Source organism: Rhipicephalus microplus, chromosome 3 (assembly GCF_043290135.1).
Source record: "Rhipicephalus microplus isolate Deutch F79 chromosome 3, USDA_Rmic, whole genome shotgun sequence".
NCBI classification, from domain to species: Eukaryota; Metazoa; Arthropoda; class Arachnida; order Ixodida; family Ixodidae; genus Rhipicephalus; species Rhipicephalus microplus.
The window spans coordinates 158060897-158087306 of NC_134702.1; the positions used below are offsets into that span (position 1 = coordinate 158060897).

Genomic DNA, 26410 nt, shown 5'->3' on the forward strand with positions numbered 1-26410 from the left:
TTGCATTATTATTGTACTTTCATCTTTAGTTAAAGCATCGGGACGACGCCTTTTTTCAGAGGGGGGCAATGCCACGTTCCATTTCCCAAGTTTTTGTTATCGTCCCAAAACACCACACGATTCTTAGCGCGAACCGCGCCTGCAGTTTTCGAGAAGGTTCCGGACTGTAGTAGATCATTTCGATAAGATCACGCCCACTGTGCGAACGGTACAGATTGTTCTGGAACCTACGCCACCGTCCGCGATAACGCTAGAATATTCGACGGCAAGAGTATAAATGACGACGCGCTTCGCCGCTTGTCAGTTGTTGATCGAAGGCCGACGCTCCGTTCGCCGCTATCAGTCCGAGACTGTTATCTGTGCGAGACTGCTGCTGTAATTGGACTTTCCGTTTACCGGGCACAGGTTCGCCCAAATAAACAGTGAAATCCCAACACAAAGTCTCCTGTCTTCGGCCACGTCACGACCCCGCGACATTATCATCATCACCGAATGGCTAAGCGATCGCTGCGTCCCTTTTCGTTCTCCGGCATGGTCTAGTGGCTAGGATACTAGGCTCTCACCCAGGAGGCCGGGTTTGATTCCCGGTCTCGGAAGTATTTTCTTTTATCTGCTATGATCAAGTCTCCAATTTGCGCACGCTCATCATCATCATCATCATCATCAGCCTGACTACCTCCACTGCAGGACGAAGGCCTCTCCCTTGTTCCGCCAGTTAACCCGGTCCAGTGCTTGCTGCTGCCAATTTATACCCGCAAACTTCTTAATCTCATCTGCCCACCTAACCTTCTGTCTTCCCCTAACCCGCTTCCCTTCTCTGGGAATCCAGTTAGTTACCCTTAATGACCAGCGGTTATCCTGTCTACGCGCTACATGCCCTGCCCATGTCCATTTCTTCTTCTTGATTTCAGCTATGATATCCCTAACCCCCATTTGTTCCCTAATCCACTCTGCTCTCTTCTTGTCTCTTAAGGTTATACCTACCATTTTTCTTTCCATTGCTCGCTGCGCCATCCTCAATTTAAGCTGAACCCTCTTTGTAAGTCTCCAGGTGTCTGCTCCGTAGCTAAGTACTGGCAAGATACAGCTGTTATATACCTTCCTCTTGAGGGATAGTGGCAATCTACCTGTCATAATTTGAGAGTGCTTGCTGAATGTGCTCCACCCCATTCTTATTCTTCTAGTTACTTCGATCTCGTGGTTCGGATCTGCGGTTAATACCTGCCCTAAGTAGACATAGTCTTTTACAACTTCAAGTGCACTATTACCTATCTCGAAGCGCTGCTCCTTTTCGAGGTTGTTGTACATTACTTTCGTTTTCTGCAGATTAATTTTAAGACCCACCTTTCTGCTCTCCCTGTTCAACTCCGTAATGATGAGTTGCAATTTGTCCCCTGAGTTACTCAGCAATGCAATGTCATCGGCGAAGCGCAGGTTACTAAGGTATTCTCCATTAACTCTTATCCCTAACTGCTCCCATTCTAGGCTTCTGAAAACCTCCTGTAAGCACGCGGTAAACAGCATTGGGGAGATAGTGTCCCCCTGCCTTACACCCTTCTTGATTGGTATTCTGTTGCTTTCTTTATGAAGCACTATGGTAGCAGTTGATCCCCTGTAGATTTCTTCCAGAATGTTTATATATACTTAATCTACACCCTGATTCCGCAGTGTCTGCATGACGGCTGATATTTCTACTGAATCAAACGCCTTCTCGTAATCTATGAAGGGTATGTATAGTGGTTGGTTATACTCTGAGGATTTCTCTATTACCTGGTTAATAGTAAGAATGTGGTCAATTGTTGAGTAGCCTGTTCGAAATTCTGCTTCTTCCTTTGGTTGATTGAATTCTAATGTTTTCTTTACTCTGTTAGCAAATACCTTTGTAAATAGCTTGTGTACTACAGAGAGCAAGCTGGTCGGCCTGTAATTCTTCAAGTCCTTGTCATCTCCTTTCTTAAGTATTAAGATGATGTTAGCGTTCTTCCAAGACTCTGGTACTCTTCCCGTCAGGAGACACCTCGTAAACAGGGTGGCTAGTTTTTCTAACACAATCTGTCCTCCATCTTTCAGCAGATTGGATGTTACCTGATCCTCACCAGCAGCTTTGCCTCTTTGCATGCTCTCCAAAGCTTTCCTGACTTCTTCTATTATTACTGGTGGGGTGTCATCTGGTTTACTGCTAGTTCTTATAGTATAAAGGTCTTGGTTGTCTCCGCTACTGTACAGATCTCTGTAAAACTCTTCCGCTATTTTAACTATCCTATCTATATTGGTAGTTATTTTGCCTTCTTTGTCCCTTAGTGCATACATCCGACTTTTGCCTATTCCAAGTTTCCTCTTCACTGCTTTGACGCTTCCTCCGTTTTTCAGAGCGTGTTCAATTCTCTCCATATTATACCTTCTTACATCGCATACCTTACGTCTAATAATCAACTTCGAAAGCTCTGCCAGTTCTATTTTGTCTGTTGTACTTGACACTTTCATGATTTGACGCTTCTTAATTAGGTTCTTCGTTTCCTGAGAAAGCTTGCCAGTGTCCTGTCTAACTACCCTGCCTCCAACTTCCACTGCACACTCCGTAATAATACTCGTCAGAGTATTGCGTACGCTATATAACTTCAATACTTTTACCCTGTTGGCCGAATGGCTAAGCATTCACTCCGTCCCTCTCCGTTCTCCGGCATGGTCTAGTGGCTAGGGTACCCGGCTCTCAGCCAGGAATCCCAGGGTCGAATACCGGTTTCGGAAGTATTTTCTTTTATCAGCTATTATCAAGTCTCCAATTTGCGCACGCTATGTGACTTCAATAATTTTACCCTGTTGGCCAAATGGTTAAGCGATCGCTCCATCCCTCTCCATTCTCCGGCATGGTCTAGTGACTAGGACACCTGGCTCTTAACCAGGAGGCCCTGGTTTGAATCCCGGTGTTGAAAGTATTTTCTTTTACCTGCTAACATCAAGTCTCCTATTTGAGCACGCTATGTAACTTCAATATGTTTACCCTTTTGGCTGAATGGCTGAGCGATCGCGGCGCTCTATGCATTCCCCGGCATAGTCTAGTGGCTCATTCTTCTTCTGGCAGCGCAAGCCAACGGACGCAGAATCATGAGCTTCGACGGCGCGGCGATAGCGGCCCACGCCGGCCGTGGAAACAGGAATGATGGTGCAGATGATAAGGACTACGAGATCGTGCTGCCTACGTTGCCCGCCAGCCGTGTTGTACTGAACACGTTGTTTTTGCACGGTGACGTGCGTGAACGTCCCTACAGGGTCGAGGACTTCAGAGACGCCCTGGCGACGGCTGGAGTGCTACCCGACGTCGTCGCTTTAGGTGCGTACCAGATAAACCACGTCTGGGTCGTCACCCTCACCAGCGGAGAAGTGACGAAGAAACAAGCCGCCATGAAAGAATTGAAGATCAAGGGTCACCGGTGCGTAATTATTGATCCCGAAGATCAGCAGGTAAAGCTTCGCCTGCATTGGATGCTCTGCGATGTCCAACATGAGGACATTCGGACAGCCTTCGCCGCATTCAACAATGTCACTGAAGTGACTCGCGAACGGTGGTGTGTGAGAGGCATGAGGGAGAAAGGCTCGACCACCAGAAGCGTTCTCCTAAAGCTGAAGCCGAGATTGAAAGTAAATGACCTCCCCCATCAGGTTCGAGTCGCCGGTGATTTGGCCCTCGTCGTCGTTCCCGGGAGGGCGATGCAGTGTCTGCGTTGCCATGGCACGGGCCACGTGCGGCGAGATTGCAGGGTGCCCCGCTGCTCGAAGTGCCGGCGTTACGGACACGTGGACGTGGACTGCGTCCGCACCTACGCGTCGGCAACCAGGCTTCCTAGGACTGACGAACATGACGAACTTATGGACGTCGTCGAGGCTGAGGAGGCTGCCCAGGGAACCGACGAGACGAACAAGCAGATGGAACCATAAGCGTCGTCATCGCCTTCCGGCTGTGACCCCTCGACTGTTGAAGCTCCTGAAGCCAGACCAGCTCCCGTAGGTGACACCGGGAAGGTTGTAGCGGCAACGCCAGTAAGAGTGTCTTGCGACTCCAATGTGGCTACCGAGGTGACGTCGAAGGCCATGGTGTGCTTAGCAGCTCACCAGGCCGTTGAGCCTAAAACCCTGAACGAGCCGCTACTCGAGAAGAGCGGCGCCCCTTCTTCGAACAGTGGGGCTGCTTCGAATCGACCCCACCCCCAGTGGAGCAACGGCAGTGCTGAGACGGTGGTGCCGGGTGTCGAGGAACCTCCCGTCAAAACAGCCCAAGGACGACGCCCTTCCCTTCGGCCACGCCTGAACCTGACGGCCGACAAGCGAGTCGGCATTGGTGAGAACGTGGGTCAAGGCCCCGCCGTTCGGCCGGACGACAATGTCAGCAATGGCGCCGTCTAGCCTTGTGCTAGACGCAAGAGGTAAGCGCCATTCTGCAGGTCTCCTTTCTTTTCGTTACAATGGCGCCTATATTTTCGTTAAAAGTCGCTACCATCAACGTTAGGGGTCTGGTACTGAAAAGAAAGCAAACCCTACTTTATAGACTTGTAACGGAACGAGATATAGACGTCTTAGCAGTGCAGGAGACAAAAGTTGACGGTGATCAAGAGACCGGCAGCATGGTGCGACTTTTTGCGTCAAGGTTTTTTGTGGTTGTCAGTCATGCCGCAGGCACATCGGCTGGCTGTATACTTTTTGTAAAGAAGCTTCCGGGGCTGCAAGTTAACGCCCATTTCTCCTGTGCAGTTGGCCGGTGTGCTATGGTTGACTTCTCACTGAATAACACCGAGTGGCGTATTATGTGCGTGTACGCGTCCAACAGGGTAGAGGACAGGGCCCTTTTCTTTCATGGCCTAGAACAGCAGCTTGGCGAAAGAAAGAAGTTAGTAGCGTTGGGCGATTTAACTGCGTTCTGAGTGCACATGACAAGACAAGCACTCGAAGTTTCAGAGATAACAGCACGGTCGTATTGGAACGGACCTTGAGGACTGGTGCCTTGAGGATGTAGCGGAGTGTCTCGAGTGTGTGAGTTCGGTTAGGTTCACGCGATTTGAGGGCCCAAGTTACGCGAGACTCGATCGTATTTACGTATCTGTTGACATTCTACCGATGTGTTCTAGTTACGATCCTGTCCCGGTGTCATTTTTTGACCACTGTACAGTCTTGTGCTCGATTCGAACTGTAAAGAAACGCAATGGTTTCTCATGGGAAACATGAAAATTTAATAGTAAGCTTCTCCGGGACGAAGAATTTACTTTATATTTAAAGGAAGCAATTAGCGAGATAGACGCCAGCAAACGCCTTCACATTTGGCAGCAGTGGAAGCTTCGCAAGGAAACTTTGAAATTAAAAGCCATTGACAGGGCCACGTGCATCCGACTTGAGGAGAGAAGAAAAGAGACTGGATTGAATGCGCTTCTCGAAGAGCTAGTGAAGTATGAAGGCTCGGCCCCCGGTAAATGGATTGAAGACATAACAAAAAAATAAAACAAAAGTTATAACTGCTGGACGAACGGCGTTGTCGGGGTGCGCTCGTGAGAGCAAGGGCGGAAGATACCGTGGCGGGCGAAAAACCGTCTGGACGCGCGCTTAGATTGGAAAATCCCGCGCCAAAAATAACCACATACGGGAGATAGAATGGGGCGGTATCTTATCAACTGACACGGACGGTATAGCGACAGCTTTCGCGAAGCATTATCGCAAACTGTTCGCATTGCAGGCGACCGACTGTGAAGCCTTCAAAGAAAAATTTTTGCCTGTCATGCTCCGTCTTGACGATGACAGAAAAAAGTCTGGAAAGTAAAATAAGCGCTGCCGAGGTAGAGGAAGCCATAAACAAATTAAACCCGGGAAAGTCGCCGGGACCAGATGGTTTCACTTCCACTTTTTACGAAGAGTTTAAAGACGAAATCAGCCCTTTTTTAACATTCATATATAATGAAGCGTATAAATACGTTGCTTCCATCATACAGGTCATCCCATACAGTCCTGATTCCAAAAACACAGGATGTCCATAAACTGAGATCTGTAACAGCATATCGACCAATAGCTCTGACAATTGTCGAGTACAAAATTTATATGAAAGTATTGGCCCGAAGATTGCAGACGGTTATGAAGGACATCATCGGGCCGCACCTAACATGTGGCATCAAAGGCCGCTCGATTGTCCTAAATATCCATAAGGCACGCAGTGTTTTCTAGTGTTGTGATTACTCTGATGAACGAGTCGCCATTTTACAAATAGATTTTGAAAAGGCATTTGACTGTGTGGATCATAGCTTATTGTTTGCTGTTTTGGACCATGCTAATGTCGATTCTGTTATTTGTGATGGAGTGGCCCTGACGTACCGAAACTGTACAACAAGATTGATTGTGAATAAGTCTTGGGTCCCCCATCAGTGTGCAACGTTCGGTGCGTCAAGGTTGTCCCCTCAGCCCCCTGTTATTTTGCTTGTATATTGAAACCCTTTGCTTAGCCATTCCTAATGACACGCGTATAAATGGCTTCTGGCTACAATCTTCAGAAGTCAAGCTGCTTGCTTGTGCTGACGATGCGGCCATTTTTTCAACAGACCAACATAGTACTAAACAGGCGGTTTACACTGTTCGCGAGTTCAGCCATGTCATAAGAAGCGGAGTCAATTGGTCTAATTGTCTCGGGCCCTCGCACGGATCTTGGCACACGAAAACTGACCACTTTGCAAATGTGCCTTGGGCGACAGTCCCGAGCAAGTACTTGAGCGTCCCGCTCAATGCGTATAGAGACAGTGCCCAATGTAGGCAGAACCAAGGTAAATATATGCAGGAAAAAGCCGAGAAGTAGAGGGGGGCGAGTCTGTCAATCTTTGCCAGAGCCACCGTCTGCAGCCTGTTCTTTATAAGCAAGCTTTGGTATGTACTGCAGCTGCTGCACTGCTCGCAAACTAATATGTAAAGTTTCACCAAATATTCGCTGTCTTTGTATGGGCTTCCCAGTGGGAATGATGCAGCCGTACCAACTTGTTCAGACGGGTTAAAGACGGGGGCCTTGGCCTCGGTCACCTGTTTTTGTGGCAACTTGTGGACAGGTTTTTGTTTTTAGAGACCTTACCGATCCATTCCTGCGTACCCTGTGTCAACTGCACCTCAGTAGATTTCTCCCTGGATATGTTGTGACTACCGAGGCCTGTGCAGGAGGAATTGGTGGGTTCTATCGATAAGTTGTGTCTAGTATAAAATCTTTCTGTGAGATTTTCAAACGAATACCTGTGGAGCGTAAAAAGAAAAGAGCTTTATTTCGCCTTGTGTGACATTGTGTTTTCAGTGCCGCTTTATCGGGCTATGCCCAGTGGAGGACCACGAAGCAATGTTTTAAAAAGGGTTAAAAACATGCATCTACAGCCGGCAAGCAAAACATTCTTCTTTAAGCTGCCCTCGGGCACATTGCCAGTGAAAGTGTTCTTAGAAGCAAAGGGATGTTTTCCCTTGGGGTTTCCATTGCATAATTTGCAAGGCACCAGAAACAGTCGACCACGTCTTCTTGCATTGTTGGGAGGGTGTGTATTTTTGGGACGTGCTGCAGAGAGCTATTAAGAAAGATCTTTCCTTGGACCCGTATGGAATCCGGTTCCTAAATGTTGAAAACGAAGAAGGGGTACCCTATGCTGCAATTATGCTCTTGGGCCTCCACTCTTTGCGGAGAGCGAGAAATGCGGGCTGCCATTTCCACAAAGATGCGCGGCCCGCTCGAGCGTTTTTTCGTGAGAGTATATACTGGTTTCTCTCTGTTGAGAAAGCTCTACCCGAGCCACCTGAGTGGCTCTCGCGGGTAGATGATCTTGTGACTCTGCCCGAACTTTAACGCGACGACAGCAGCAATATGCTGGTGCACTAGAGACACTACCTGTGTGCATTGTACAGTGCGCGATTTTGTTGTCTGTGTCCTTTGAGTTACATGTAAGGTTACCAGAACCAGGTAATAAAAAAATGGTCTAGTGTCTAGGATACCTGGCTCTCACCCAGGAGGCCCGGGCTCAATTCCCGGTGTCGGAAGTATTTTCTTTTATCTGATATCATCAATTCGCCAATTTGCGCACGCTATGTAACTTCAATAATTTTACCCTGTTGGCCAAATGACTAAGCGATCGCTCCGTTCCTCTCCGTTTTCCGGCATTGTCTAGTGGCCAGGATACCTGGCTCTCACCCAGGAGGCCCAGGTTCGATGCGCCGGTGTCGGAAGTATTTTCTTTATTCTGCTGTTATCAAGTCTCCTATTAGCGCACCCTATATAGCCTAAATACTTTTACCCTGTTGGCTGAATGGCTAAGCGATCGCTTCGTCTGTCTCCGTTCTCCGGCGTGGTCTAGTGGCTAGGATACCTGGCTCTCAACCAGGAGCCCCGGGTTCGATTCCCGATGTCGAAAGTATTTTCTCTTATCTGCTATCATCAAGTGAGCACGGCGAAACGGCTGCGACCATGCCGCTAACCAAGAAGTTTGTTCTCGCTGTGCAGGTTTTCCTGTTAGCGATCGCCGGCGTACCAACTTCGTGCAACGTATGCCTTGGACCTAATGCGACCAACGCACGCTTAGACACATGGCAGCAATCAAGATCAACACTCACGCCAGGCATGTTGGACACCCCTCTTCAGGATCTGCGCATGTCAGTGACGTCATGCACCATGGACAGTATAAAAGCACTACCACAGAACTACTTCACCAGTGGGCACGGCGAAACGGCTGCGACCATGCCGCTAACCAAGAATTTTGTTCTCGCTGTGCAGGTTAGTTGTTCATTCTCTACAATTAGGAGTGGAGATGAGTTGTTCTCATTGGTTTTGCCGTGCCCAGGCGCTTGTTTGAGTATTGCCTATGACTGTTACGTAGCTCTTGGAATTTTGATTTGTGGCGATGTTGAAAGCAACCCGGATCCTTCCACAGCTGATATTTTACAGAATGTACTGAAGGGACAGGCCGATATTCACGCCGAGGTTACTGAAATGAAAAATAGGTTTAGCGAGTGTGTACAGCTCATTCGTGATCTTGACTCCCGTTTAAAATCACTAGAGCAACTTATGAAATAATCAAAGGAAAGCTTGCCGCAAATTACAGCGCTTCAATCATCGTCATTATCCCATCAAAATTCAGTGGCCTTGCAAAGCAGAAAACTTGTTGAACTTGAAGATCGCAGTCGAAGGTCAAACATAATCGTTTATGGCATTTTGAAAAATAGCGGGGAAAACGAGGCATCATTAAGAAAGTGTTGTTGGAATCATTTTTGAGAAAAAAGTTGGAGTTAAATGCGAGTCTATAGCCCGTATTCACCGCATTGGCCGCCGCGCCGGCCGACACCCAGTAATAGCCTATTTTCAAGATTTTAATGAAAAGCAGGCTGTCATTCAAAATACAAACAAACTTAAAGGGACAAACATTTTCATTCAAAATGACTACAGCCACGAAACACTACGCGTGCGCAAGCTTCTTTGGCATAGCGCCAAAGTTGACCGGGTGAATAAGAAGCGCGTATCTCTTTTGCATGATAATTTGAGAATTGATGACACCATCTTTGTATGGGACGATACCAGAAATGAACTTGTAGCACTTCCAAAGCAGCGGAACACCACTCGTTGACGTACAACGCGTGCAGAGGCAAAATATTTAAGGATACTAAATTTTAATGCTTGGAGCCTTGTATATAAAATGGGTGAACTTGAATTGTTGCTTCTTGAACATGATCCACACATAACAGTAATCACGAAAACCTGGTTAAATGACAACCTTTGTGATTCTGTTTTAATACCGCCAAACTATAGCATTTTTCGTTGTGATCGGCCAAGTAGGGGCGGTGGCGTAGCCATTGTTTTACGGCATCCGTTTACAGGTGTTGTTATAAACCAAATCGATGGTCATGAAAGTTTGTTCCTCAGAGTAAACTGCTGGGGCCATGTGTTTATCGTGTGTGCTGTGTATAGGCCTCCATCGGCATCCCCTGAATATATTTCTAAACTGTGCGATCATATGAGTCAGTTTTCGAACAACAGGGTGATACTCGCCGGTGATTTTAATATTCCGTGCATTGATTGGCGTGACCCCGTTTCCTTTTTCGATGTGGACGTAAACCCTCTTGTGGATATCATGATTATGTGTGATCTAAAACAAACTGTTACAGAGTACACCAGAGAAGCTGGAAGTGCCCGTTCAAAAATAGATTTAGTTTTTATTAGTAATGATATTTCTACATACTCTGTGGATGTGGTTGATGGTGTGTCGGACCACAAGGCGGTGTACCTTTCCTTTCCGCTTGGTGATCCGAAGTTGCACAAAAAACAAGGAAAAAAGTTAATAAAAGATTTCGCTAAAGCCAGTGACCATGCAATACTTGAATGTTTGTGGGAATTTTGTAATAACATGCCGGGCTGCGTCACAACTCTCTGGGATACTCTGAAAGAAACTATTCATTATTGCATTGAAAAATTTGTCCCCTACAAATATGTTTGCACTAACAAAAATAACCCTTGGATGACAAGAGAAATCATTCATTTACACCGTAGGCTATAACGAGCCAAAAAACATAAAAAAACAGTTAGTGAGATATCTAAATTAAAAGTCAGCCTGGCTTCCAAACTCTCCGACGCAAAAACTAGGTATTTCACACATTCATTACCTGAATTTTTGACAAAAAGCCCGGAAAAACTCGGGCGATATTTAGAACCAACAGATCCTACGCCCAGTCAAATAACTGTTGATGGTTCTATTGTAAATGATGCGTTGGTTCTCGCTGATCAGTTTAACAGATACTTCTGCTCCGTATTTTCTGCTCCCCAACATGAATCACCACATGACAATCTTTTTCCAGTAATGTCTTCCGAGTTCATAACTCATGAGGGCATATTTTCTTTGCTGCTTAACCTGAAAAAGAAATCTTCAGCTGGTCCGGATAATATCCCAAACACAATCCTGCGTAAATATGCCGAACCCGTTGCGCACATTTTAACACGCGTTTTTTGCCTCTCCTTTGAAAATTCCTTCATTCCTGATGACTGCGCATGGCACGTGTAGTACCGGTGTTTAAGAAAGGGGATCGTTTAAACATTGCAAACTACAGGCCTATTTCCTTAACGTGTACGTCGCGTAAGCTATTAGAACACATAGTCGCACATTACATCACAACATTTCTTGAACAAAACCGCCTGCTGTCGCCATTACAGCACTGATTTAGAAAAACATTATCGACCACAACGCAGCTAGTTACAACAATTCATGAGTTTACGTCGTCGCTGGATACGGAGAATCAAACTGATGCTGTTTTGTTAGAGTTTAGTAAAGCTTTTGATCTTGTTACGCATAGCAAACTCATTTCTAAATTATATGTCCTAGGTCTACCTGTTAACCTCATTGACTGGATCCGTTCTTACCTTCACAATCGCAAGCAGTATGTTAAAGTAAATGACTGCATGTCTGGTATTCTACCAGTATCATCAGGAGTTCCTCAAGGTAGTGTTTTGGGACCTATTCTCTTTCTTGTGTATATAAATGACATTGTTGAATCAATAGACACATCACAAGTCCACATAAAGCTTTTTGCAGATGACTGCATACTTTATAAAACGATTACTGCTCCGAATGACCAGAAGCGCCTGCAATCCAACCTTTGTGCCATTTCTAAGTGGTGTGAAGATTGGTCAATGAAATTAAATAGCGATAAATCAGTTGTCAAGCATATAAAAAATAAGAAACACCGTTTTAATTATACCTATTCTCTCAGCAACTGTCCATTGACTGAGGTTAACGAATATAAACATTTGGGCGTCACAATTACAAGCCACCTAGCATGGTCAAGCCACATTAATGAAACATGCTCATCTGCTTCTAGAAAGCTCGGTTTTTTGAAACACAAATTGAAAACAGCGCCCCCAGAAATCAAAATGTTGGCTTACAATGCTTTTATAAGACCAAAGTTAGATTATGCTAGTGTCGTTTGGAACCACATATAAAGAAAGATGTTAAGAAACTTGAGATGGTTCAGCGAAAGGCGGTTCGCTTTATCTTTAATGCCTACCGCAGAAATGACTCGCCAACAACGATCATGGCTATTAATGATATCCCCAATTTACAATACCGAAGAGCTGTTGCCCGGCTGAAATTTATACACTCACGTTATTTCCGTAAATTTAACATTTGTCCAGAAACTTATATATGAAATCGAATCTCAAGACAAACTCGACATACTCACAGCTACACTCTTGGACCTTACTTCACACGTAGTAATCTTTTCATGAACTCATTCTTTCCTCGGACAATCAATGATTGGAACTCATTACCTTTTGAAGCATTCTGTGATAATGAAAATCCTGACTTCGTTAACTTTGTATCTTTCCGTTTTTAACCGTACAACTCAAGATCTCGGACTGTCTCACGTTGTATTTGATTTGCATTCTCCGGTTGCAATTTGTAATTTCTTGCTGCCATTTAACTTTGTTCAAATGCTATCCTGTGTTCTAAAGCCTTAACATGTTTTTATTGCTTGAACTTTTTATTTTACACTGTGAATCACTTTTTATTATGCCCCCCTGCTTGGTCTTTTGACCGCAGTATTCTGTAAATAAATAAAAAAGAAAATTGATTGATTTGTGGGGTTTAACGTCCCAAAACCACCATTTGATTATGAGAGACGCCGTAGTGGAGGGCTCCGGAAATTTTGACCACCTGGGGTTCTTTAACGTGCACCCAAATCTGAGTACACGGGCCTACAACATTTCCGCCTCCATCGGAAATGCAGCCGCCGCTGCCGGGAATCGACAACGCGACCTGCGGGTCAGCAGCCGAGTACCTTAGCCACTAGACCACCGCGGCGGGGCAAGATGAAGTTAGGAATAAAGCAGATTAAGATGGACGCCAGTTACATACTGAGGCTGTAATGCTGTTCTGTTTTTTTTTAAGTAAGAACACTACATTGCAATTCTGTTCTTTATAATATTGTTGCTTTTTCGAAAATCGTCCCAATACTACAGTGATGATGTATTAAAATGCAAATGGTACATTAGCTGTGCTCGAAGCTTGCGACTGGCGTGTTGAATAGCTGAATTCGATTATGCTATGTAATTAACGATTATGCTATGTAATTAAAGAAAATAAAGTCTCCTATTTGAGCAGGCTATGTAATTTCAATATGTTTGCCCTTTTGGCTGAATGGCTAAGCGATCGCTCCGTCCCTCTCCGTATTCCGGCATGTTCTAGTGGATAGGATACCTGGCTCTCAACCAGGATGCCTGGGTACGATTCCCGGTGTCGGAAGTACTTTCTTTTATCTCCTATCTTCAAGTCTCCAATTTGCGCACGCTATGTAACTTCAATAGTTTTACCCTGTTGGCCGAATGGCTAAGCGATCGCTCTTTCTCTCTCCGTTCTCCAGCATGGTCTAGTGGCTAGGATACCTGGCTCTCACCCAGGAGACCCGTGTGCGATTCCCGGTGTCGGAAGTATTTTCTTTTATCTGCTATCTTCAAGTCTCCAATTTGCGCACGCTATGTAACTTCAATAGTTTTACCCTGTTGGCCAAATGGCTAAGCGATCGCTCTTTCTCTCTCCGTTCTCCAGCATGGTCTAGTGGCTAGGATACCTTGCTCTCACCCAGGAGGCCTGGGTGCGATTCCCGGTGTCGGAAGTATTTTCTTTTATCTGCTATCTTCAAGTCTCCCATTTGCGCACGCTATATAACTTCAATACTTTTACCCTGTTGGCCGAATCACTAAGCGATCGCTCCGTCCCTCTCCGTTCTCCGGCATGGTCTAGTGGCTAAGATACCTGACTCTCACCCAGAAGGCCCGGGTGCGATTCCCAGCGTCGGAAGTATTTTCTTTTATCTGCTATCATCAAGTCTCCAATTTGCGCACGCTATATAACTTCAATACTTTTACCTTGTTGCCGAATGACTAAGCGATCGCTCCGCCCCTCTCCGGCGTGGTCTAGTGGCTAGGATACCTGGTTCCACCCAGGAGGCCCGGGTTCGATTCCCGGTGTCGGAAGTATTTTGTTTTATCTGCTGTCATCAAGTCTCCAGTTTCTGAACGGTATGTAACTTCAATGGTTTTACCCTGTTGGCCGAATGGCTAAGCGATCGCGGCGCTCAATGTATCCCCCAACATTATCTAGTGGCTAGGATACCTGGCTCTCACCCAGGAGGCCCGGGTGCGAGTCCCGGCGTCGGAAGTATTTTCTTTTATCTGCTATCATCAAGTCTCCTATTTGAGCACGCTACGTGAATTCAATATGTTTACCCTTTTGGCTGAATGGCTCAGCGATCGCGGCGCTCAATGTATCCCCCGACATTGTCTAGTGGCTAGGATACCTGGCTCTCACTCAGGAGGCCCGGGTTCGATTTCTGGTGTCGGAAGTATTTTCTTTTATCTGCTATCATCAAGTCTCCGATTGGCGCACGCTATGTAACTTCAATACTTTTACCCTGTTGGCCGAATGGCTAAGCGATCGCTCGGTCCCTCTTTGGCATGGTCTAGTGGCTTGGAACCTGGCTTTCAACTGGGAGGCCCGGGTACGATTCCCGGTGTCGGAAGTATTTATTTTTATCCGCTATCATCAAGTCTCCAATTTGCGCACGCTATGTAAGTTCAGTACTTTTACCCTGTTGGCCGAATCGCCAAGCAATCGCTCCGTTCCGCTCCATTCTGCGGCATGGTCTAGTGGCTAGAATGCCTGGTTCCACTCAGGAGGCCGGGTTCGATTCCCGGTGTCGGAAGTATTTTGTTTTATCTGCTGTCATCAAGTCTCCAATTTGTGAATGGTATGTAACTTCAATAGTTTTACCCTGTTGGCCGAATGGCTAAGCGATCGCCCCGTCTCTGTCCGTTCTCCGGCGTGGTCTAGTGGCTAGGATACCTGGCTCTCACCCAGGAGGCCCAGGTTCAAGTCCCGGTGTCGAAAGTATTTTCTTTTATCTGCTATCATCAAGTCTCCTATTTGAGCACGCTACGTGAATTCAATATGTTTACCCTTTTGGCTGAATGGCTCAGCGATCGCGGCGCTCAATGTATCCCCCGACATTGTCTAGTGGCTAGGATACCTGGCTCTCACTCAGGAGGCCCGGGTTCGATTTCTGGTGTCGGAAGTATTTTCTTTTATCTGCTATCATCAAGTCTCCGATTGGCGCACGCTATGTAACTTCAATACTTTTACCCTGTTGGCCGAATGACTAAGCGATCGCTTCGTCCCCCTCTGGTCTCCGGCATGGTCTAGTGGCTAGGATACCTGGCTCTCACCCAGGAGGCCCGGGTGCGATTCCCGGTTTCGGAAGTATTTTTTTTATCTGCTATCATCAAGTCTCCAATTTGCGCACGCTATGTAAGTTCAATACTTTTACCCTGTTGGCCAAATGGCTAAGGGATCGCTCCCTCCCTCTCCGTTCTCCGGCATTGTCTAGTGGCTAGGATACCTGGCTCTCAACCAGGAGGCCCGGGTGCGATTCTCGGTGTCGGAAGTATTTTTTTTTGTCTGCTATCTTCAAGTCTGCAGTTGGCGCACGCTATATATCTTCAATACTTTCACGCTGTTGGCCGAATGGCTGAGCGATCGCTCCGTCCCTTTCCGTTCTTCGGCATGGTCTAGTGGCTAGGATACCTGGCTCTCTCCCAGGAGGCCCGGGTGCGATTCCTGGTGTCGCAAATACTTTCTTTTATCTGCTATCTTCAAGTCACCAATTTGCGCGCGCTATGTAACTTCAATACTTTTACCCTGTTGGCCGAATGGCTAAGCCATCGCTCCGTCACTCGCTGTTCTCCGGCATGGTCTAGTGGCTAGGAGACCTGGCTCTCAACCAGGAGGCCCGGGTGCGATTCCCGGTGTCGGAAATATTTTCTTTTATCTGCTATCATCAAGTCTCCTATTTGCGCACGCTATATAACTTCAATACTTTTACCTTGTTGGCAGAGTGAATAAGCGATCGCTCCGTCCCTCTCTGGCATGGTCTGGTGGCTTGGATACCTGGCTCTCAACTAGGAAGCCCGGGTGCGATTCCCGGCGTCGGAAGTTTTTTCTTTTATCTGCTATCATCAAGTCTCCAAATTGCGCACGCTATATAACTTTAATATTGTACCTTGTTGGCCGAACGAATAAGCGATCGCTCCGTCTTTCTCCGCCATGGTCTAGTGGCTTGGATACCTGGCTCTCAACTAGGAGGCCCGGGTACGATTCCCGGTGTCGGAAGTATTTTTTATATGCTAACATCAAGTCTCCAATTTGCGCAGGGTATGTAACTTCAATAGTTTTACCATGTTGGCTGAATGGCTAAGCGATCGCACCGTCCCGCTCCGTTCTCTGGCATCGTCTAGTGGCTAGGATACCTGGCTCTCACCCAGGAGGCCCTGGTTCGATTCCCCGTGTCGGAAGTATTTTCTTTTATCTGATATCATAAAGTTTTCAATTTGCGCACTCAATGTAACTTCAATAGTTTTACCCTGTTGGCCGAATGGCTAAGCGATCGCTCCGTCTTTCTCTGTTCTCCGGCGTGGTCAAGTGGCTAGGATACCTGGTTCCACCCAGGAGGCCCGGGTTCAATTCGCGGTGTCGGAAGTATTTTGTTTTATCTGCTGTCATCAAGTCTCCAGTTTCTGAACGGTATGTAACTTCAATTGTTTTACCCTGTTGGCCGAATGGCTAAGCGATCGCGGCGCTCAATGTATCCCCCAACATTATCTAGTGGCTAGGATACCTGGCTCTCACCCAGGAGGCCCGGGTGCGATTCCCGGCGTCGGAAGTATTTTCTCTTATCTGCTATTATCAAGTCTCCAATTGCGCACGCTAAAAAACTTCAATACTTTTACCTTGTTTGCCGAATAACTAAGCGATCGCTCCGTCCCTCTCCGGCATGGTCTAGTGGCTTGGATACCTGGCTCTCAACTAGGAGGCCCGGGTACGATTCCCGGTGTCGGAAGTATTTATTTTTATCCGCTATCATCAAGTCTCCAATTTGCGCACGCTATGTAAGTTCAGTACTTTTACCCTGTTGGCCGAATCGCCAAGCGATCGCTCCGTCCCGCTCCATTCTCCGGCATGGTCGGGTGGCTAGAATACCTGGTTCCACCCAGGAGGCCGGGTTCGATTCCCGGTGTCGGAAGTATTTTGTTTTATCTGCTGTCATCAAGTCTCCAATTTGTGAATGGTATGTAACTTCAATAGTTTTACCCTGTTGGCCGAATGGCTAAGCGATCGCCCCGTCTCTGTCCGTTCTCCTGCGTGGTCTAGTGGCTAGTATACCTGGCTCTCACCCAGGAGGCCCAGGTTCAAGTCCCGGTGTCGAAAGTATTTTATTTTATCTGCTATTATCAAGTCGCCTATTTGAGCACGCTACGTGAATTCAATATGTTTACCGTTTTGGCTGAATGGCTCAGCGATCGCGGCGCTCAATGTATCCCCCGACATTGTCTAGTGGCTAGGATACCTGGCTCTCACTCAGGAGGCCCGGGTTCGATTTCTGGTGTCGGAAGTATTTTCTTATATCTGCTATCATCAAGTCTCCGATTGGCGCACGCTATGTAACTTCAATACCTTTACCCTGTTGACCGAATGGCTAAGCGATCGCTCCGTCCCTCTCTGGTCTCCGGCATGGTCTAGTGGCTAGGATACCTGGCTCTCACCCAGGAAGCCCGGGTGCGATTCCCGGTTTCGGAAGTAATTTTTTCTCTGCTATCATCAAGTCTCCAATTTGCGCACGCTATGTAAGTTCAATACTTTTACCCTGTTGGCCAAATGGCTAAGGGATCGCTCCCTCCCTCTCCGTTCTCCGGCATTGTCTAGTGACTAGGATACCTGGCTCTCAACCAGGAGGCCCGGGTGCGATTCCCGGTGTCGGAAGTATTTTCTTTTGTCTGCTATCTTCAAGTCTGCAGTTGGCGCACGCTATGTAACTTCAATACTTTTACCCTGTTGGCCGAATGGCTAAGCCATCGCTCCGTCACTCGCCGTTCTCCGGCATGGTCTAATGGCTAGGAGACCTGGCTCTCAACCAGGAGGCTCGGGTGCGATTCCCGGTGTCGGAAATATTTTCTTTTATCTGCTATCATCAAGTCTCCTATTTGCGCACGCTATATAACTTCAATACTTTTACCTTGTTGGCAGAGTGAATAAGCGACCGCTCCGTCCCTCTCTGGCATGGTCTGGTGGCTTGGATACCTGGCTCTCAACTAGGAAGCCCGGGTGCGATTCCCGGTGTCGGAAGTATTTTCTTTTATCTGCTATCATCAAGTCTCCAAATTGCGCACGCTATATAACTTTAATATTGTACCTTGTTGGCCGAAAGAATAAGCGATCGCTCCGTCTTTCTCCGCCATGGTCTAGTGGCTTGGATACCTGGCTCTCAACTAGGAGGCCCGGGTACGATTCCCGGTGTCGGAAGTATTTTCTTTTATATGCTAACATCAAGTCTCCAATTTGCGCAGGGTATGTAACTTCAATAGTTTTACCATGTTGGCTGAATGGCTATGCGATCGCACCGTCCCGCTCCGTTCTCTGGCATCGTCTAGTGGCTAGGATACCTGGCTCTCACCCAGGAGGCCTTGGTTCGATTCCCCGTGTCGGAAGTATTTTCTTTTATCTGATATCATAAAGTCTTCAGTTTGCGCACTCAATGTAACTTCAATAGTTTTACCCTGTTGGCCGAATGGCTAAGCGATCGCTCTTTCCCTCTCCATTCTCCGGCATGGTCTAGTGGCTAGAATACCTGGTTCCACCCAGGAGGCCGGGTTCGATTCCCGGTGTCGGAAGTATTTTGTTTTATCTGCTGTCATCAAGTCTCCAATTTCTGAATGGTATGTAACTTCAATAGTTTTACCCTGTTGGCCGAATGGCTAAGCGATCGCCCCGTCTCTGTCCGTTCTCCGGCGTGGTCTAGTGGCTAGGATACCTGGCTCTCACCCAGGAGGCCCAGGTTCAAGTCCCGGTGTCGAAAGTATTTTCTTTTATCTGCTATTATCAAGTCGCCTATTCGAGCACGCTACGTGAATTCAATATGTTTACCCTTTTGGCTGAATGGCTCAGCGATCGCGGCGCTCAATGTATCCCCCGACATTGTCTAGTGGCTAGGATACCTGGCTCTCACTCAGGAGGCCCGGGTTCGATTTCTGGTGTCGGAAGTATTTTCTTTTATCTGCTATCATCAAGTCTCCGATTGGCGCACGCTATGTAACTTCAATACTTTTAGCCTGTTGACCGAATGGCTAAGCGATCGCTCCGTCCCTCTCTGGTCTCCGGCATGGTCTAGTGGCTAGGATACCTGGCTCTCACCCAGGAGGCCCGGGTGTGATTCCCGGTTTCGGAAGTATTTTTTTCTCTGCTATCATCAAGTCTCCAATTTGCGCACGCTATGTAAGTTCAATACTTTTACCCTGTTGGCCAAATGGCTAAGGGATCGCTCCCTCCCTCTCCGTTCTCCGGCATTGTCTAGTGGCTAGGATACCTGGCTCTCAACCAGGAGGCCCGGTTGCGATTCCCGGTGTCGGAAGTATTTTCTTTTGTCTGCTATCTTCAAGTCTGCAGTTGGCGCACGCTATATATCTTCAATACTTTCACGCTGTTGGCCGAATGGCTGAGCGATCGCTCCGTCCCTTTCCGTTCTTCGGCATGGTCTAGTGGCTAGGATACCTGGCTCTCTCCCAGGAGGCCCGGGTTCGATTCCTGGTGTCGGACATACTTTCTTTAATCTGCTATCTTCAAGTCTCCAATTTGCGCGCGCTATGTAACTTCAATACTTTTTCCTTGTTGGCCGAATGGCTAAGCCATCGCTCCGTCACTCGCCGTTCTCCTGCTTGGTCTAGTGGCTAGGAGACCTGGCTCTCAACCAGGAGGCCCGGGTGCGATTCCCGGTGTCGGAAATATTTTCTTTTATCTGCTATCATCAAGTCTCCTATTTGCGCACGCTATATACCTTCAATACTTTTATCTTGTTGGCAGAGCGAATAAGCGATCGCTCCGTCCCTCTCTGGCATGGCCTGGTGGCTTGGATACCTGGCTCTCAACTAGGAAGCCCGGGTGCGATTCCCGGTGTCGGAAGTATTTTCTTTTATCTGCTATCATCAAGTCTTCAAATTGCGCACGCTATATAACTTTAATATTGTACCTTGTTGGCCGAACGAATAAGCGATCGCTCCGTCTTTCTCCGCCATGGTCTAGTGGCTTGGATACCTGGCTCTCAACTAGGAGGCCCGGGTACGATTCCCGGTGTCGGAAGTATTTTCTTTTATATGCTAACATCAAGTCTCCAATTTGCGCAGAGTATGTAACTTCAATAGTTTTACCATGTTGGCTGAATGGCTAAGCGATCGCACCGTCCCGCTCCGTTCTCTGGCATCGTCTTGTGGCTAGGATACCTGGCTCTCACCCAGGAGGCCGTGGTTCGATTCCCCGTGTCGGAAGTATTTTCTTTTATCTGATATCATAAAGTCTTCAATTTGCGCACTCAATGTAACTTCAATAGTTTTACCCTGTTGGCCGAATGGCTAAGCGATCGCTCTTTCCCTCTCCGTTCTCCGGCATGGTCTAGTGGCTAGGATACCTGGCTCTACCCAGGAGGCCCGGTTGCGATTCCCGGTGTCGGAAGTATTTTCTTTTATCTGCTGTCATCAAGTCTCCAATCTGCGCACGGTATGTACCTTCCATAGTTTTACCCTGTTGGCCGAGTCGCTAAGCGATCGCTCCGTCCCTCTCCATTCTCCGGCATTGTCTAATGGCTAGAATACGTGGTTTTCACCAAGGAGGCCCGGGTTCGATTCCCGGCGTCGGAAGTATTTTCTTTTATCTGCTATCATAAAGTCTCCTATTTGCGCACGCTATATAACTTCAATACTTTTACCTTGTTGGCCGAATGACTAAGCGATCGCTCCGTCCCTCTCTGGCATGGTCTGGTGGCTTGGATACCTGGCTCTCAACTAGGAGGCCCGGGTGCGATTCCCGGCGTCGGAAGTATTTTCTTTTATCTGCTATCATCAACTCTCCTATTTTAACACGCTACGTAAATTCATTATGTTTACCCTTTTGGCTGAATGGCTCAGCGATCGCGGCGCTCAATGTATCCCCCGACATTGTCTAGTGGCTAGGATACCTGGCTCTCACTCAAGAGGCCCGTGTTTGATTTCTGGTGTCGGAAGTATTTTCTTTTATCTGCTATCATCAAGTCTCCGATTTGCGCAAGCTATGCAAGTTCAATACTTTTACCCTGTTGGCCAAATGGCTAAGCGATCGTTCCGTCCCTCTCCGGCTCCGGCATGGTCTAGTGGCTAGGATACCTGGCACTCACCCAGGAGGCCCGGGTGCGATTCCCGGTTTTGGAAGTATTTTTTATCTGCTATCATCAACTCTTCTATTTGCGCACGCTATGTAAGTTCAATACATTTACCCTGTTGGCCAAATGGCTAAGGGATCGCTCCCTCCCTCTCCGTTCTCCGGCATTGTCTAGTGGCTAGGATACCTGGCTCTCATCTCAACTAGGAGTCCCGGTTATGATTCCCAGTGTCAGAAGTATTTTCTTTTATCTGCAATCATCAAGTCTCCAATTTGCGCACGGTATGTAACTTCAATAGTTTTACCTTTTTGGCCGAATGGCTAAGCGATCTCTCTTTCCCTCTCCATTCTCCAGCATGGTCTAGTAGCTAGGATACCTGGTTTTCGCCAAGGAGGCCCGGGTTCGATTACCAGTGTCGGAAGTATTTTCTTGTATCTGCTATCATCAAGTCTCCAATTTGCGCACGCTATGTAAATTCAATAGTTTTACCCTGTTGGCCGAATGGCTAAGCGATCGCTCTTTCCCTATTCGTTCTCCGACATGGTCTAGTGGCTAAGATGCCTGGCTCTCACCCAGCAGTTCGGGTGCGATTCCCGCTGTCAGATTTATTTTCTTTTATCTGCTATCATCAAGTCTCCAATTTGCGCACGCTATGTAACTTCAATACTTTTACCCTGTTGGCCGAATCGCTAAGCGATCACTCCGTCCCACTCTGTTCTCCGGCATGGTCTAAAGGCTAGGATACCTGGCTCTCACCCAGGAGGCCCGGGTGCGATTCCCGTCGTCTAAAGTATTTTCTTCTATCGGTTATCATCAAGTCTCCAATTGGCGCATGCAATATAACTTCAATACTTTTACCTTGTTTGCCGAATGACTAAGCGATCGCTCCATCTCTCTCCGGCATGGTTTAGTGGCTTGGATATCTGGCTCTCACCCAGGATCAGGTAGGATTCCCGGTGTCGGAAGTAGTTTCTTTTATCTGCTATCATCAAGTCTCCAATTTGCGCACGGTATGTGACTTCAATAGTTTTATCCTGTTGGCCGAATGGCTAAGCGATCGCACCGTCCAGCTCCGTTCTCCGGCATCGTCTAGTGGTTAGGATACCTGGCTCTCACCCAGGAGACCCGGGTTCGATTCGCAGTGTCGGAAGTATTTTGTTTTATCTGATATCATAAAGTCTTCAATTTGTGCACGCAATATAACTTCAATAGTTTTAACCTGTTGGCCGAATGGCTAAGCGATCGCTCCGTCCCTCTCCTTTCTCCGGCATGGTCTAGTGGCTAAGATACCTGGCTCTCACCCAGGAGGCCCGGGTTCCATTCCCGGTGTCGGAAGTATTTTTTATCTGCTATCATCAAGTCTCCAATTTTCGCACGCGATGTAACTTCAATACTTTTACCCTGTGACCCGAATGGCTAAGCGATCGCTCGTTCCCTCTCTGTTCTCGAGCATAGTCTAGTGGCTAGAACACCTGGCTCTCACCCAGGAGGCCCGGGTTCGATTCCCGGTGTCGGAAGTATTTTCTTTTATCTGCTGTCATCAAGTCTCCAATTCGCGCACGGTATGGCTCTTATACTTTTACCTTGTTGGCCGAATCGCTAAGCGATCGCCCGACCTTCTCCGTTCTGCGGCATGGTCTAGTAGCTAGGATACCTGGCTTTCACCCAAGAGGCCCGGGTTCGATTCCCGGTGTCGGAAGTATTTTCTTTTATCTGCTGTCTTCAAATCTCCAATTTGCGCACGCTATGTAACTTGAATAGTTTTACCCTGTTGGCTGAATGGCTAAGCGATCGCTCCGTCCCTTTCCGTTCTCGGCGTTGTCTAGTGGCTAGGATACCTGGCTTTCACCCAGGAGGCCCAGGTTCGATTCCCGGTGTCGGAAGTATTTTCTTTTATGTGTTGTCATCAAGTTTCCAATTTGCGCACGGCATGTAACTTCAATAGTTTTACCCTGTTGGCCGAATGGCTAAGCGATCGCTCCGTCCCTCTCCATTCTCCGGCATGGTCTAGCGACTAGGATACCTGGCTCTCACCCAGGATGCCCGGGTTCAATTCCCGGGGTCGAAGGTATTTTCTTTTATCTGCTGTCATCAAGTCTCCAATTTGCGCACAGTATGTCTCTTCGATAGTTTTACCCTGTTGGCCGAATGGCTAAGCGATCTCTCCGTCCCTCTCCGTTCTCCGGCATGGTCTAGTGGCTAGGATACCTGGCTCTCACCCAGGAGGCCCGGGTTCTATTCTCGGTGTCGGAAGTATTTTCTTTTATCATCTATCATCAATTCTCCAATTTGCGCATGCTATTTAACTTCAATACTTTTACCTTGTTGGCCGAATCGCTAAGCGATCGCTTCGTCCTTCTCCATTCTGCGGCATGGTCTAGTGGCTAGGATAACTGGCTTTCCCCCAGGAGGCCCGGGTACGATTCTCGGTGTCGGAAGTATTTTCTTTTATCATCTATCATCAAGTCTCCAATTTGCGCACGCTATGTAACTTTAATACTTTTACCCTGTGGGCCGAATAGCTAAGCGATCGCTCGTTCCCTCTCTGTTATCCAGCATGGTGTAGTGGCTAGGATACCTGGCTCGCACCCAGGAGGCCCGGGTGCGATTTCTGGTGTCGGAAGTATTTTCTTTTATCAGCTATCATCAAGTCTCCAATTTGCGCATGCAATATATTTTCAATACTTTTACCCTGTTGGCCGAATGCCTAAGCGATCGCTCCGTTCTCTCCGTTCTCCGGCGTGGTCTGGTGGCTAGGATATCTGGCTCTCACCCAGGTGACCTGGGTTTGGTTCCCGGTGTCGGAAGTATTTTTTATCTGCTATCCCCAAGTCTCCAATTTGCGCATGCTTTATAGGTTCAATACTTTTACCCTGTTGGCCGAATTGCTAAGCGATCGCTCCGTCCCTTTCCGTTCTCGGCGTTGTCTAGTGGCTAGGATACCTGGCTTTCACCCAGGAGGCCCGGGTTCGATCCTGGTGTCGGAAGTATTTTCTTTTATGTGTTGTCATCAAGTTTCCATTTTGCGCACGGTATGTAACTTCAATACTTTTACCCTGTTGGCCGAATGCCAAAGCTATCGCTCCATCCCTCTCCGTTCTCCGGCGTGGTCTGGTGGCTAGGATATCTGGCTCTCACCCAGGTGACCTGGGTTTGGTTCTCGGTGTCGGAAGTATTTTTTATCTGCTATCCTGAAGTCTCGAAATTGCGCACGCTATACAGGTTATATACTGTTACCCTGTTGGCCGAATTGCTAAGCGATTGCTCTGTCCCTCTCCGTTCTCCGGCATGGTCTAGTGGCTAGGATACCTGGCTCTCACCCAGGAGGCCCGGGTTCTATTCTCAGTGTCGGAAGTATTTTCTTTTATCATCTATCATCAATTCTCTAATTTGCGCACGCTATGTAACTTCAATACTTTTACCTTGTTGGCCGAATCGCTAAGCGATCGCTCCGTCCTTCTCCGTTCTGCGGCATGGTCTAGTGGCTAGGATACCTGGCTTTCCCCCAGGAGGCCCGGGTACGATTCCCGTTGCGGAAGTGTTTTCTTTTATTGCTATCATCAAGTCTCCAATCTGCGCACGCGATGTAAATTCAATACTTTTACCCTGTTGGCCGAATGCCTAAGCGATCGCTCCATCCCTCTCCGTTCTCCGGCGTGGTCTAGTGGCTGGGATATCTGGCTCTCACCCTGGTGACCTGGGTTTGGTTCTCGGTGTCGGAAGTATTTTTTATCTGCTATCCTGAAGTCTCCAAATTGCGCACGCTATACAGGTTCAATACTGTTACCCTGTTGGCCGAATTGCTAAGCGATTGCTCTGCCCTCTCCGTTCTCCGGCATGGTCTAGTGACTAGGATACCTGGCTCTCGCCCAGCAGGCCCGGGTTCAATTCTCGGTGTGGGAAGTATTTTCTTTTATCATCTATCATCAAGTCTCCAATTGGCGCACGCGATGTAACTTTAATACTTTTACCCTGTGGGCCGAATAGCTAAGCGATCGCTCGTTCCCTCTCTGTTCTCCAGCATGGTGTAGTGGCTAGGATACCTGGCTCGCACCCAGGAGGCCCGGGTGCGATTTCTGGTGTCGGAAGTATTTTCTTTTATCAGCTATCATCAAGTCTCCAATTTGCGCATGCAATATATTTTCAATACTTTTACCCTGTTGGCCGAATGCCTAAGCGATCGCTCCGTTCTTTCCGTTCTCCGGCGTGGTCTGGTGGCTAGGATATCTGGCTCTCACCCAGAAGGCCCGGGTGCGATTCCCAGCGTCGGAAGTATTTTCTTTTATCTGCTATCATCAAGTCTCCAATTTGCGCACGCTATATAACTTCAATACTTTTACCTTGTCCGAATGACTAAGCGATCGCTCCGCCCCTCTCCGGCGTGGTCTAGTGGCTAGGATACCTGGTTCCACCCAGGAGGCCCGGGTTCGATTCCCGGTGTCGGAAGTATTTTGTTTTATCTGCTGTCATCAAGTCTCCAGTTTCTGAACGGTATGTAACTTCAATGGTTTTACCCTGTTGGCCGAATGGCTAAGCGATCGCGGCGCTCAATGTATCCCCCAACATTATCTAGTGGCTAGGATACCTGGCTCTCACCCAGGAGGCCCGGGTGCGAGTCCCGGCGTCGGAAGTATTTTCTTTTATCTGCTATCATCAAGTCTCCTATTTGAGCACGCTACGTGAATTCAATATGTTTACCCTTTTGGCTGAATGGCTCAGCGATCGCGGCGCTCAATGTATCCCCCGACATTGTCTAGTGGCTAGGATACCTGGCTCTCACTCAGGAGGCCCGGGTTCGATTTCTGGTGTCGGAAGTATTTTCTTTTATCTGCTATCATCAAGTCTCCGATTGGCGCACGCTATGTAACTTCAATACTTTTACCCTGTTGGCCGAATGGCTAAGCGATCGCTCGGTCCCTCTTTGGCATGGTCTAGTGGCTTGGAACCTGGCTTTCAACTGGGAGGCCCGGGTACGATTCCCGGTGTCGGAAGTATTTATTTTTATCCGCTATCATCAAGTCTCCAATTTGCGCACGCTATGTAAGTTCAGTACTTTTACCCTGTTGGCCGAATCGCCAAGCAATCGCTCCGTTCCGCTCCATTCTGCGGCATGGTCTAGTGGCTAGAATGCCTGGTTCCACTCAGGAGG

At 47.7% G+C, this 26410-nt stretch overlaps 10 non-coding genes across 10 annotated transcripts; all 10 read left to right on the forward strand.

Moving 5' to 3' along the window:
• The first annotated feature begins 8330 nt into the window (after positions 1-8330).
• Positions 8331-8402, forward strand: TRNAE-CUC (transfer RNA glutamic acid (anticodon CUC)). Its single transcript has one exon. It is a non-coding gene; the product is annotated as a tRNA-Glu (tRNA).
• Positions 8403-14843: 6441 nt separating this feature from the next.
• Positions 14844-14915, forward strand: TRNAE-CUC (transfer RNA glutamic acid (anticodon CUC)). Its single transcript has one exon. It is a non-coding gene; the product is annotated as a tRNA-Glu (tRNA).
• Positions 14916-15212: 297 nt separating this feature from the next.
• Positions 15213-15284, forward strand: TRNAE-CUC (transfer RNA glutamic acid (anticodon CUC)). The gene has a single exon. It is a non-coding gene; the product is annotated as a tRNA-Glu (tRNA).
• A 482-nt stretch (positions 15285-15766) lies between these two features.
• On the forward strand, positions 15767-15838 carry TRNAE-CUC (transfer RNA glutamic acid (anticodon CUC)). The gene has a single exon. It is a non-coding gene; the product is annotated as a tRNA-Glu (tRNA).
• Positions 15839-16848: 1010 nt separating this feature from the next.
• TRNAE-CUC (transfer RNA glutamic acid (anticodon CUC)) lies at positions 16849-16920 on the forward strand. Its single transcript has one exon. It is a non-coding gene; the product is annotated as a tRNA-Glu (tRNA).
• Positions 16921-18861: 1941 nt separating this feature from the next.
• On the forward strand, positions 18862-18933 carry TRNAE-CUC (transfer RNA glutamic acid (anticodon CUC)). Its single transcript has one exon. It is a non-coding gene; the product is annotated as a tRNA-Glu (tRNA).
• Positions 18934-22524: 3591 nt separating this feature from the next.
• Positions 22525-22596, forward strand: TRNAE-CUC (transfer RNA glutamic acid (anticodon CUC)). The gene has a single exon. It is a non-coding gene; the product is annotated as a tRNA-Glu (tRNA).
• A 110-nt stretch (positions 22597-22706) lies between these two features.
• TRNAE-CUC (transfer RNA glutamic acid (anticodon CUC)) lies at positions 22707-22778 on the forward strand. The gene has a single exon. It is a non-coding gene; the product is annotated as a tRNA-Glu (tRNA).
• Positions 22779-22888: 110 nt separating this feature from the next.
• TRNAE-UUC (transfer RNA glutamic acid (anticodon UUC)) lies at positions 22889-22960 on the forward strand. The gene has a single exon. It is a non-coding gene; the product is annotated as a tRNA-Glu (tRNA).
• Positions 22961-23442: 482 nt separating this feature from the next.
• TRNAE-CUC (transfer RNA glutamic acid (anticodon CUC)) lies at positions 23443-23514 on the forward strand. The gene has a single exon. It is a non-coding gene; the product is annotated as a tRNA-Glu (tRNA).
• Positions 23515-26410: the final 2896 nt, after the last annotated feature.